Source organism: Grammomys surdaster, unplaced genomic scaffold, assembly GCF_004785775.1.
Source record: "Grammomys surdaster isolate TR1022 unplaced genomic scaffold, NIH_TR_1.0 188, whole genome shotgun sequence".
Lineage (NCBI taxonomy): Eukaryota > Metazoa > Chordata > Mammalia > Rodentia > Muridae > Grammomys > Grammomys surdaster.
Genome location: NW_021604633.1, coordinates 3,927,139 through 3,936,345, shown reverse-complemented (window position 1 = coordinate 3,936,345; position 9,207 = coordinate 3,927,139).

The window sequence follows — 9,207 nt, the reverse complement described above, 5'->3', positions numbered from 1 at the left end:
AAGCCATGGACTCCCTCTTGTCTTTGGTGCCCGCCATGGAGAACCATGGAGGGGCCCCTTGACTACCAAGCCGCCATCTAATCTCCCACCAAGGACCTCTCTACATTCTAGCCACAGAGCCCTGCCAACTCAAACAAGCTAGCAGTGCCAGCCATGACCCAGCAAAGTGAGTCACTTCCACCAAGAGTCTCTACCCCGTGGGGCGATGCTGGAGCTTCTCCCTCTCACCCCTCTCTCCCCTCTCGCCCCTCTCGGCTGCAGGCCAGTCCAGCCTGTACGTGTCTCAGTCCTTCTGCGGCTCCCAGCAGCATCTGGGAGCCCAAGGACAGAGACCAGCCAGTCTCCATCTAGTCACTTCAGCTGGAGACCCCCTAACCCAGGAGCTCTGCCCCCAAGGGACTTCAGGGTGAGACCTCTCCACACCTGGGCGGAGCTTGATGGCTTCTCATAGCCCAGTGTCTGCCTGGTGCCACGTGGAGTGAACTCAGTCAAATTTCTGCACTTCTGCTTCCCGAGCCACGGTTCCAGCTGTCTGGGGTGGCAGACATGTGGGATCCACAATTCACCCTAACAGGAGCCACGCCCATGCGCCAGCTACAGACACACAGCGGGGCTCGGAAGGATGTGACAGTAAGGGGGGAGAGTGGGGATATGGAGGATGCGTGTGTATGTATATATGTATGTATGCATGTATGCATATATATGTATATATGTGTGTACATATGTATGTGGAGGGTGAGAATGGAAAAAGGAGGGCAGAAGAGGGGATGGTGGGAGAGGGAATGTGTGTGTGTGTGTGTGTGTGTGTGTGTGTGTGTGTGTGTGTGTTTTCAAGTGCACACATTTGGGGAGGTGTGGCAGTTACAAAGCAAACATTAGGTGTTGTTCTTCAGGCCCTGTCTACTTTGTTTTCTGAGACAGGTTTACTCACTGGCCTGAAACTTACTGATTAAGCTAGGCTGGCTGGCCAGTAAACTCCGTAGGTTCACCTATCTCTGTCTTTCTAGAGCTAGGATTACATATGTTACAAATGTGTGCAACCACACCCACCCAGCTTTTCTATTTAATTTTAAAATTCTTCATACAATTTATTTTGATTACATTCGTTTCTCTCCCCAACTCCTCCCAGATACACCCCCTCTGTACCCATCCAACTACATGTTCTGTCTCCATCCCTCTCTGTTTCTGTGTCTCCTTCCTTGTTTCTGTTTCCCTCCCCCCATACTCATAAAAAACACGGAGTCTCCATGGAGTATGGTTGATATACCCATGGACACTCCAATAGAGAAAACCGATTTCCTCTTCCAGCAAGTCCAATGGCTTCTTGGTTAAGGCTGTGACTTTGTACTCATGTTCCCTTCTCCCTGGTGAGATTGTTTCTGGCTTAGACTTGTGCAGGTCTTGTGCAGCATGCTGTCACAGTCTCCCTGAGTTCATACGTGCATGAGCCCTGTTGTGACTGCAAGACATCTTTTTTCTTGGAGTCATCAATCACCTGTCTCTTACAACCTTTTTGCCTCCACTTCTGAATAGATCTCTGAGCCTTGAGGGTAGGGGTGTGATACAGACCACTGAGGACTGGATGCTTCAAGGTCTCTCTCTGAACATTGTCCGGCTGTGAGCCACAAGGAGAAGCTTCTCTAATGAGGTCTAAGTGATGCTCTGAACAATGGGTATAGCAGTATGTCATTAGGACTCATCTGTTGCTGGTCTTTTAGCAGAGTAATAGTACTACTCTCTAGCCTCAGGGTCTTGTCCGCATCGGCAATGTCGGCTATAGGTTCCATCTCATAGGCCTTAAATCCTATCAGAAAGTGGTTGGTTACCCCTATAAAGACAAGCATTGCCGGTGTGCTTTTGTATGTGGATGTTAGATCTTAAGCTTTAGGTATGTGTTTGTGTGTGTGTGTGTGTGTGTGTGTGTGTGTGTGTGTGTGTGTGTGTTTTCTCTACTGGAGCGTCCATGGGTATATCAACCATACTCCATGGAGACTCCCTGTTTTTTATGAGTATGGGGAGAGGGAAGACAGAAATGAGAGAGAGAGAGAGAGAGAGAGAGAGAGAGAGAGAGAGAGAGAGAGACAGAGAGAGACAGAGAGAGACAGAGAGAGACACAGAGACAAAGAGATCTAGTTAGGGACCAGGGAAGAAGAAGATCTTCCAAGGAAAAGAAAAATAAGAATACAGCACTACAAAAAAATAAATAAATAAAAGGGAAACCATGATGATTAAATGGGGAGGGCAGGTTAAGGGAGAGAATGTGAAGAAGGTCAACAAACACTAGAGGCCTTTTTGAAAGCCATGTGGAAACCTACTACTGTAGAAGCTCCCCAAAATATATACATAAATAAAAGGAATTGAAATGGCATTACTGAAACGGAAAAGATGCGCCTCACTTAGATATTTTCTATTACCAAGTCAAGCCCTCGGTACTAGGAATAAGCGCCTTCTCTTTGAGTCATTAGACAAAGTGGTCCTAGAGATCAAACATTTCCAGCTATTGTCAATGCTACTGGTTCCCTTTCACAACCTGACAGTAGACTCTCTTGCTGAGAACACAATAGACTTATGTCACTGAACATGGTGAAAGGAAGCTTGTACTCAGCTCAAAGCTGCTTGCCTACTGGGTAGCATCTGCAGGGCTGGAAGGTGCTATATACGCTACTGAAGGGAAAGAGTAGTCACCATCCAGCTCTGAACCTTGTGAGCTACAGTAAGGATGTGCATGCAAGATGCACTGGTACAATGGTGGCACGTTTTGGTAGCGCACTAGCTTTTCTAAACATGGGTCCTAGGGATTGAACTTCAGTCCCCAGGAAGGTAAGGTGAGAGCTTTAATGTAAGAGACATTTCCTTACATTTGCCTTCATTAACCTAACAGTATTCTGGCAATGCCTGCCTTTATCCTGGCCATCTTGTAGTTACTGAGGTAAAAGTCTTCAGACTCATGTTCACATGATGTTGTGCACACATGAGACATCCCAGTCATGGGGCATGCACATAGCATCCCTTATTCATGGTCCACACGTGAGACTCCTCTGCATGGTGTACACGTGGAACTCCTTGACTGTTGTGGACACAGTGGGGCCCTCCTGCCATGGAGTAAGCAGCCACAAGAACTTCTTTGCATAGAATATACATAGACAGGAATCCATGCCATTCCTCCTTGGTTATCACAGATGTGTGCCACGCTGTCCATCCAGGGTAGAAGACTGCTACCTGCCAGTTCCTCTCTCTGGCTGTATCTCATAAACTCAAATAAATACCTGTATTCTATGCACAGACTTGGGTCATTTTAGTAGCATGCTCTCTCCCACCCCCATGCCTTCTAATATCACCATTTGTCTCTTCGCCCGTCAACTCTCCTTTTCTCCAAAGCCTTAAGACATCTTTCTAGTTCCCCTTAGGATTACATTGTCTATTCGCAAGCATCTCTCTCACCATCTAACTTTGAATTCCCTAAGAGCATGGACATAGTTACACTGTTCTCTGAACTGAAGCCCAACCAGATCATGGCTCCCATGGTCCTTTGGACACACTATGAACAAGGCCCAGAGCACATGCCATTCCTTGGCGATTTTCTCTCATTTCATGAGTCTGTATTAGGTTTCCAACCTGAGCTGAAAGCCTGCTGTCCCTCTCCTCCACCTTTACAGAGCAAGCCAGAGGACTGGCCAGCCAGCTGATGTCTGCTGTGCCCTGCTGAAGGTGCAGGAGCAATGGACAAACTTAGCACCTTAAGAACAAAAGAGAAATCCCAGACATGGTGGCACACACCCTTAATCCCTGCACCCTGGAAGCAGAAGCAAGTGGAGCTCAGTAAATATGAGACCAGCTTGGTTTGCATATAGAATTCCAGGCCAGCCAGGACTACAGAGTACAGGATGGAAGCAAGAGAGAAGAGAGGGTGGGGGACCTCAGTCCAATTGGACAGAGGCAGGCAGGACATATCTCACTAGAACAACTGGGAGGGGAGTCAGCTCTGATATGCCTGCCTACAGGGCGTGAAGCAGTTACTTATGCAAATTTATAGGCCAGTGTGTATAACTGCACAATACAAATCACAACGAACCCATCACAGTACAAACAGAGAGCCCCAGGCACTTCAGTCTGAAATGAAGTCTGCTCCTGCAGCAGCCTGTTCTCAGCCACCTTCATGGGTCTGGACAGTCTCTTCAGCACACAGCATCAGAACCTGAAGTAGCCAGTACCTGCAGAAGAGGCCAGCACCAGGCTGTATGCAGCTACAGACTTTCATCTGTCTGGCCTGAATATGACTGCAGGAGTCCCTCAGCTACCTAGATGTGAGCATTTGTTGGGGGGAGGGAGGATGGCAGCAGCAGTTAAAGGATGCAGTCCTCTCTGCACACACACAACCAGTCATCTCTACACCTACCATTCCCACACTGAAAAGCTGTGGCATGGCACTAAGTCTGAAAGACCCTTAGAAATATATACACTATTCCCACTTTACAAATAAGGACACTAAGCAGAGAAGGCTCATGGCAAAAGGCAGTGGTAAAAATCTAAGTCCGACCCCAGGAGGACTGGCCTCTGAATTCCTGTTCTGCCGGGGCTGCCCAGCAGGTGTGATTCCCATAATGCCAACAGCACAGACTCAGACAACAGGGGACTGGAGACTTTTGGCCCACCTGATTCGCCTACAGCCTAATCCAATTCTCCCTGTAAGTATTCCCTCAGAACGGATTTACCAGGAGAGCCGCACACTGGATTGAAGTTAGAAGGCTTACCTTACAAATGAAGGATCTGTGAAATGGAATGGGTATGGGACAGAAGCATGGGGCAGCTCATCTTTAAAGGCTGGTCTGTGAGCTCTGGCTATGAACATGTCTGGAAGGAGCTATTCAGAAAACACTTAACAGGAGGGAGGCTCTATAGCAAGAAGGAGGCAGGTAGTTCATCAGCCCAACCTTGGCTGCCTGTGGCACTCTATGCATGCTCAGGGGATCCCCCCACCCCCGTGTTTTTGTCTTTCTTGTTTTTAGCCCAGACTCCATCCAAATCAAGGCAGGATGACATGGAGATGTTAGGGTATCTGATAAGAGGCTCCCCCTATGTTGTAATACAAGACATCTATATCACAATAACCCTTGCCTGGTGGCTCTGCGCACACTTTAAATCCCTTTCGGAATAAGTCTAGCCCAGAAGCTAAAGCTTAAACAAAGGAGTGGCTCACCTTAATCTTTCTCCAACTTAATCACACTCAACATCTTGCATATTTCAAAAGGAACACACATTAGCAGTGTTCGGTCGTGAACATGTGAAGGTCACGCTGGATTTATACTCCATGGCTGGAAGGAGAGCTGTCGAGACTGTCAGCAAAGACAGGATTCATGCTGCCACAGGGGCCTGAGACTTCCAGCCCCTCCTTCATCACCATTTCCCTGGAGAAGGGTCTAGGCTGGTGTCAAAGATTAGGGTACTCTGGGAATCGCACTGACATTCAGTGGAGGTCTTTTCATTACACGGAACCAGACACTTCAGCGCTAGCTCTAGAAACTCCCTAATGGTGGGGCTCTTAATACTGTGGCAGAGAATGGGTCCAAGAAATAGAGCGTTTAGTTCCATCTTAGAATCTTCTCTTGGCTTCTTCGGGAGGACATTGCTACTACAATGGAGGTCCTGGACTACGTCCTGCACCTGGACGGGAGCTGAAGCCTCTGCTTCCTAGCCTTGAATGACTAGATTAAACCACGAGCTCCGCAAGGGGAACATCTCATCTGGTTTGGTCCACAGCACTTAGCAAAGCACTGAGGCCCAGTATACATTTGGTAAATGAATGGCATCGAATATCACTTTGTTTTGTGGTGACCATAGGACAGAACATATCCTGGAAGACAATGCTTTGAGAATTACTCTATTGCCTATTGTTTCAGTGTTTGATAGCCATCCTTAAAATTCTGCATTCTGTCCTAAAAGATCTGGGCAATTCTGGAGGTAAATCTGTCTCTCTATTTTCTCAGTAATAACAACTATTAGAGGGCAGTGGCCCAGGCACTGTTAAACACACAAAGTTCTATCATGAGCAGGAGCCAGGTTTTCTGACCTTTTGACCTCTACCCTTTCAATATAAGCCCCCAATCGAGACAATTTTTTTCAGAATTAATATATTATACATGACATAGAAATTACCAGTGAGCTTGAAGGGCTGGGTTGCACCTCAGGGGTAGAGCACATGCCTTCCATGTTAAAGGCTTCCAACATGAAAGGGCTTGGGTGCAGACACACCCAGTAGCAGGAGCACATATAGGGTCCCAGGCTCTCTCTGAGGAGAACAAAGCCTTTGTTCTTATCCTGACAGTTAACCTGCTGAGACGTTTCTGTCCCCTCCCCGAGTCTCACAGTCAGCACATGTGTCCTGGGTTAGAGTTTCCCTTCAGGAGAGAATGGGACAGAGCTGTGGGCAGCAGATGGACTGAGTAGAGAGAAGGTGCCCAGGATATCCAGCAAGAGATCTTCCTGGAGGGAACATGGAGCCAGGCATGTTACAGGGGTTGTAAGCCTCCTGGAAGCCATAATCTCTAATGAATGTCACACAGCTGGCCAGCTGCCACAGCCCAGACATCTACCACTCTGTACTGATCAACAAGCATGATTCTAACGCCCGCGATGTTTTTCTTATCAAGCTCAAACCTGCCTCCTGTTAAGATTATTCATTAGTTTTCACAGATGTGTTTTCCTGAGCCTGCACTCCAATTTCACTTCCACAAGTCTCCAACCAAGGTCACTCTACCCTTGCCCTGAACTACCTTTCCCCCATCGAAGTCCAAACCATTCCAGGATCTGGATATGAGGCCACTCTACGCAGTACTCAGCGTGGGGAGGCAGTCCAAGCTGGACACTGCTGATCAGGGGTGCAGGGTGGAGGAGGAGCCATCAGCCTGGGCCAGCAGTTGGCAGGCCACACCTGTGCTGTTACCCGGTCACTACGGTACCAGTGAATACAATAAAAGAGAGGTGCCCATGAGTACGAGGACTATGAAGATGGGCACGTGTGAGCCATCTAACTATACTTCAAGCTAGATGCCCCGTGGAATGGATCAAAGTATGCCTGAGGTGAGGAGCACCGTGGGGCCAGCAGGATCCTCCTGACTCCCTGCTCAGTGTCTGCATCATAACAATTCCATGACTTCTACGTACATGTGTGATACACCAGCATGACCATGCACTGAAGCCCAGGGCACAGACAGTGCCCACTGTCCAGGGTACCCCAAATCAGGCTTCCAGGCCAGCTGTATCATCAGGAGGGGAGCCTCTCCCAGGAGCAGGCCTTGTCCAACATGGGGTGAAGCAAACCACTCCCTCCTCTTCCTTACCCTCCTCTCCCTCTCTCCCTGCTCCCACATCCCTCTATCCCTTCTTCCCCCCCCCCCACTTCTTTTTTTTTTTTTAAATATGGAGCAGGGTACGAGGCATCCTCATATGTTGTCCAGGCTAGGGTAGAAATTCTGATCTCAAGTAATCCCTATTTCAGCCTTCCAAGTCGTCGGGAATACTGAAGCTGGCTTGAGTACCCTTATTTGACCACAGCTTTTTGCTTGGCAGGAGTGTGCCCAGCATAGGGGAGTCTTCATGGCACAACAGGAGGTAGGGGGGTCACAGGACAAACAGATCTCAGTGGTGTACACTCTTGTCCTGGCCTTTCCTCATTTCATAGCTCACCTCCAGCCTTCCTGAGCCACAGGCTGGCATGCTTAGTACAACTGTCTCTGTAGTACACAGTCTAGCTAACCTGGAGTTCGGGTACATATGGAACCTTGCAAGGCCAAGAGCAGCAGCCTTACCCAGACACACCCTGACAAGGCAAGACCCTGTCGCTTCCCTGATAGGGTACCACACCAAGTCCTCAGGCTCCATGCAAAGGCCTCAGGGTTGTCTACTCCACAGCATTTCCCATGTACCCACATCCTCTGTGTCACAGGCACTGTCTCAGAGCACCTCTGAGTACTGATGACAGTACACTGACCAACCACTGCTGACAGCTGCCTGACAAGGACAAGACAAAGCTCAGAGGTGACCACACACTGGCCTCCCAGCGATGTTCCAGGGGCCACTCTGACTTCTGTGGCGATATAGCCTGTCTGCAGGGTGTTCGCTGATAAAAGAGAAGGTGTGGGGCCAAACTTTTGTGAAGAGCTACTGTCCCTGGGAACCCTGCTGAAGCCACAGCACAGATGCTGTCGAGTTTGTAGTGTTTGTAGGGATTAACTCCACATTGTCCTCGTCTTGAGGATGTTGAAGCTAGCACTGGCAAGTAGCACACTGCCTAAGTGTATCATGTGTGCCAGAGTGGAGCATCTCCCAGAAGGCCTGGTGGCCAACCTCACACAGGGCTTTGGGAACACCAGGCTCCCTAACAAGTATTATAGAATTCCACCTTCTCCTCCAGGAGAAGGACCATACTACCTTCGTTTTACAGCTAGAGACTCCTGCTCAGAAAAGTAGAGAAACCTGACCTAGTTCATTAGGAAGCCTCGCTACCAGTCAAACCCAGATGTCCAGGCTATCATAACCATCTGACATGCTCCACTACTGACGCTGAAATTAAAAAAAAAATGGTGCAAGGCAGAGGGGTGGGGTTAAAGACACAGAATCACCTTGGTCAAGCACTCCTGTGACATGCTTCCACAGGGGACCACAGCCTGGCCTGTGTTCAAGGTACTCACACATTAGGACCCAACTATTATGACTGGTAGTCTCAGGGAAGCCCTGTCCTACTAAAGCTGATCTAGCCATTAAAAATGGCTTTCAGCTAGTATGTGTTACCAATGCTGAAATATATCCCTAGGACCAAGTTTGATGCACACTTCTGGGAGGCTGAAGCCAGAGAAGCCAGAGGCTATTCTTCTGTGGAATGATTCTACTTGGGGTGAAGAGCTCTCAGCCAATACAGCCTTCTCCCCTGGCCCCTGCACTATGGGCTAGGTCCTTAGCACCTGCCCCTGGCTTTGACAGCTTCATCAGTCAGGGATGTACACCTCAGCCCTCCCAACTCTGCAGTGTAGTCAGCTCAGAGATGGCAATAGAAAGACAATTCCTGCACGAGCCTTTCCATATGCTTATTAAGCAGCAAGACACAACAGGGCATGAATTATTATGCAATAACTCGTGCCTGGAAGCAATTTCAGACGCAGAAGTCGGCGGATTCATCATTATCATATATTCGGTTCTATTTTTCTTTTTCAG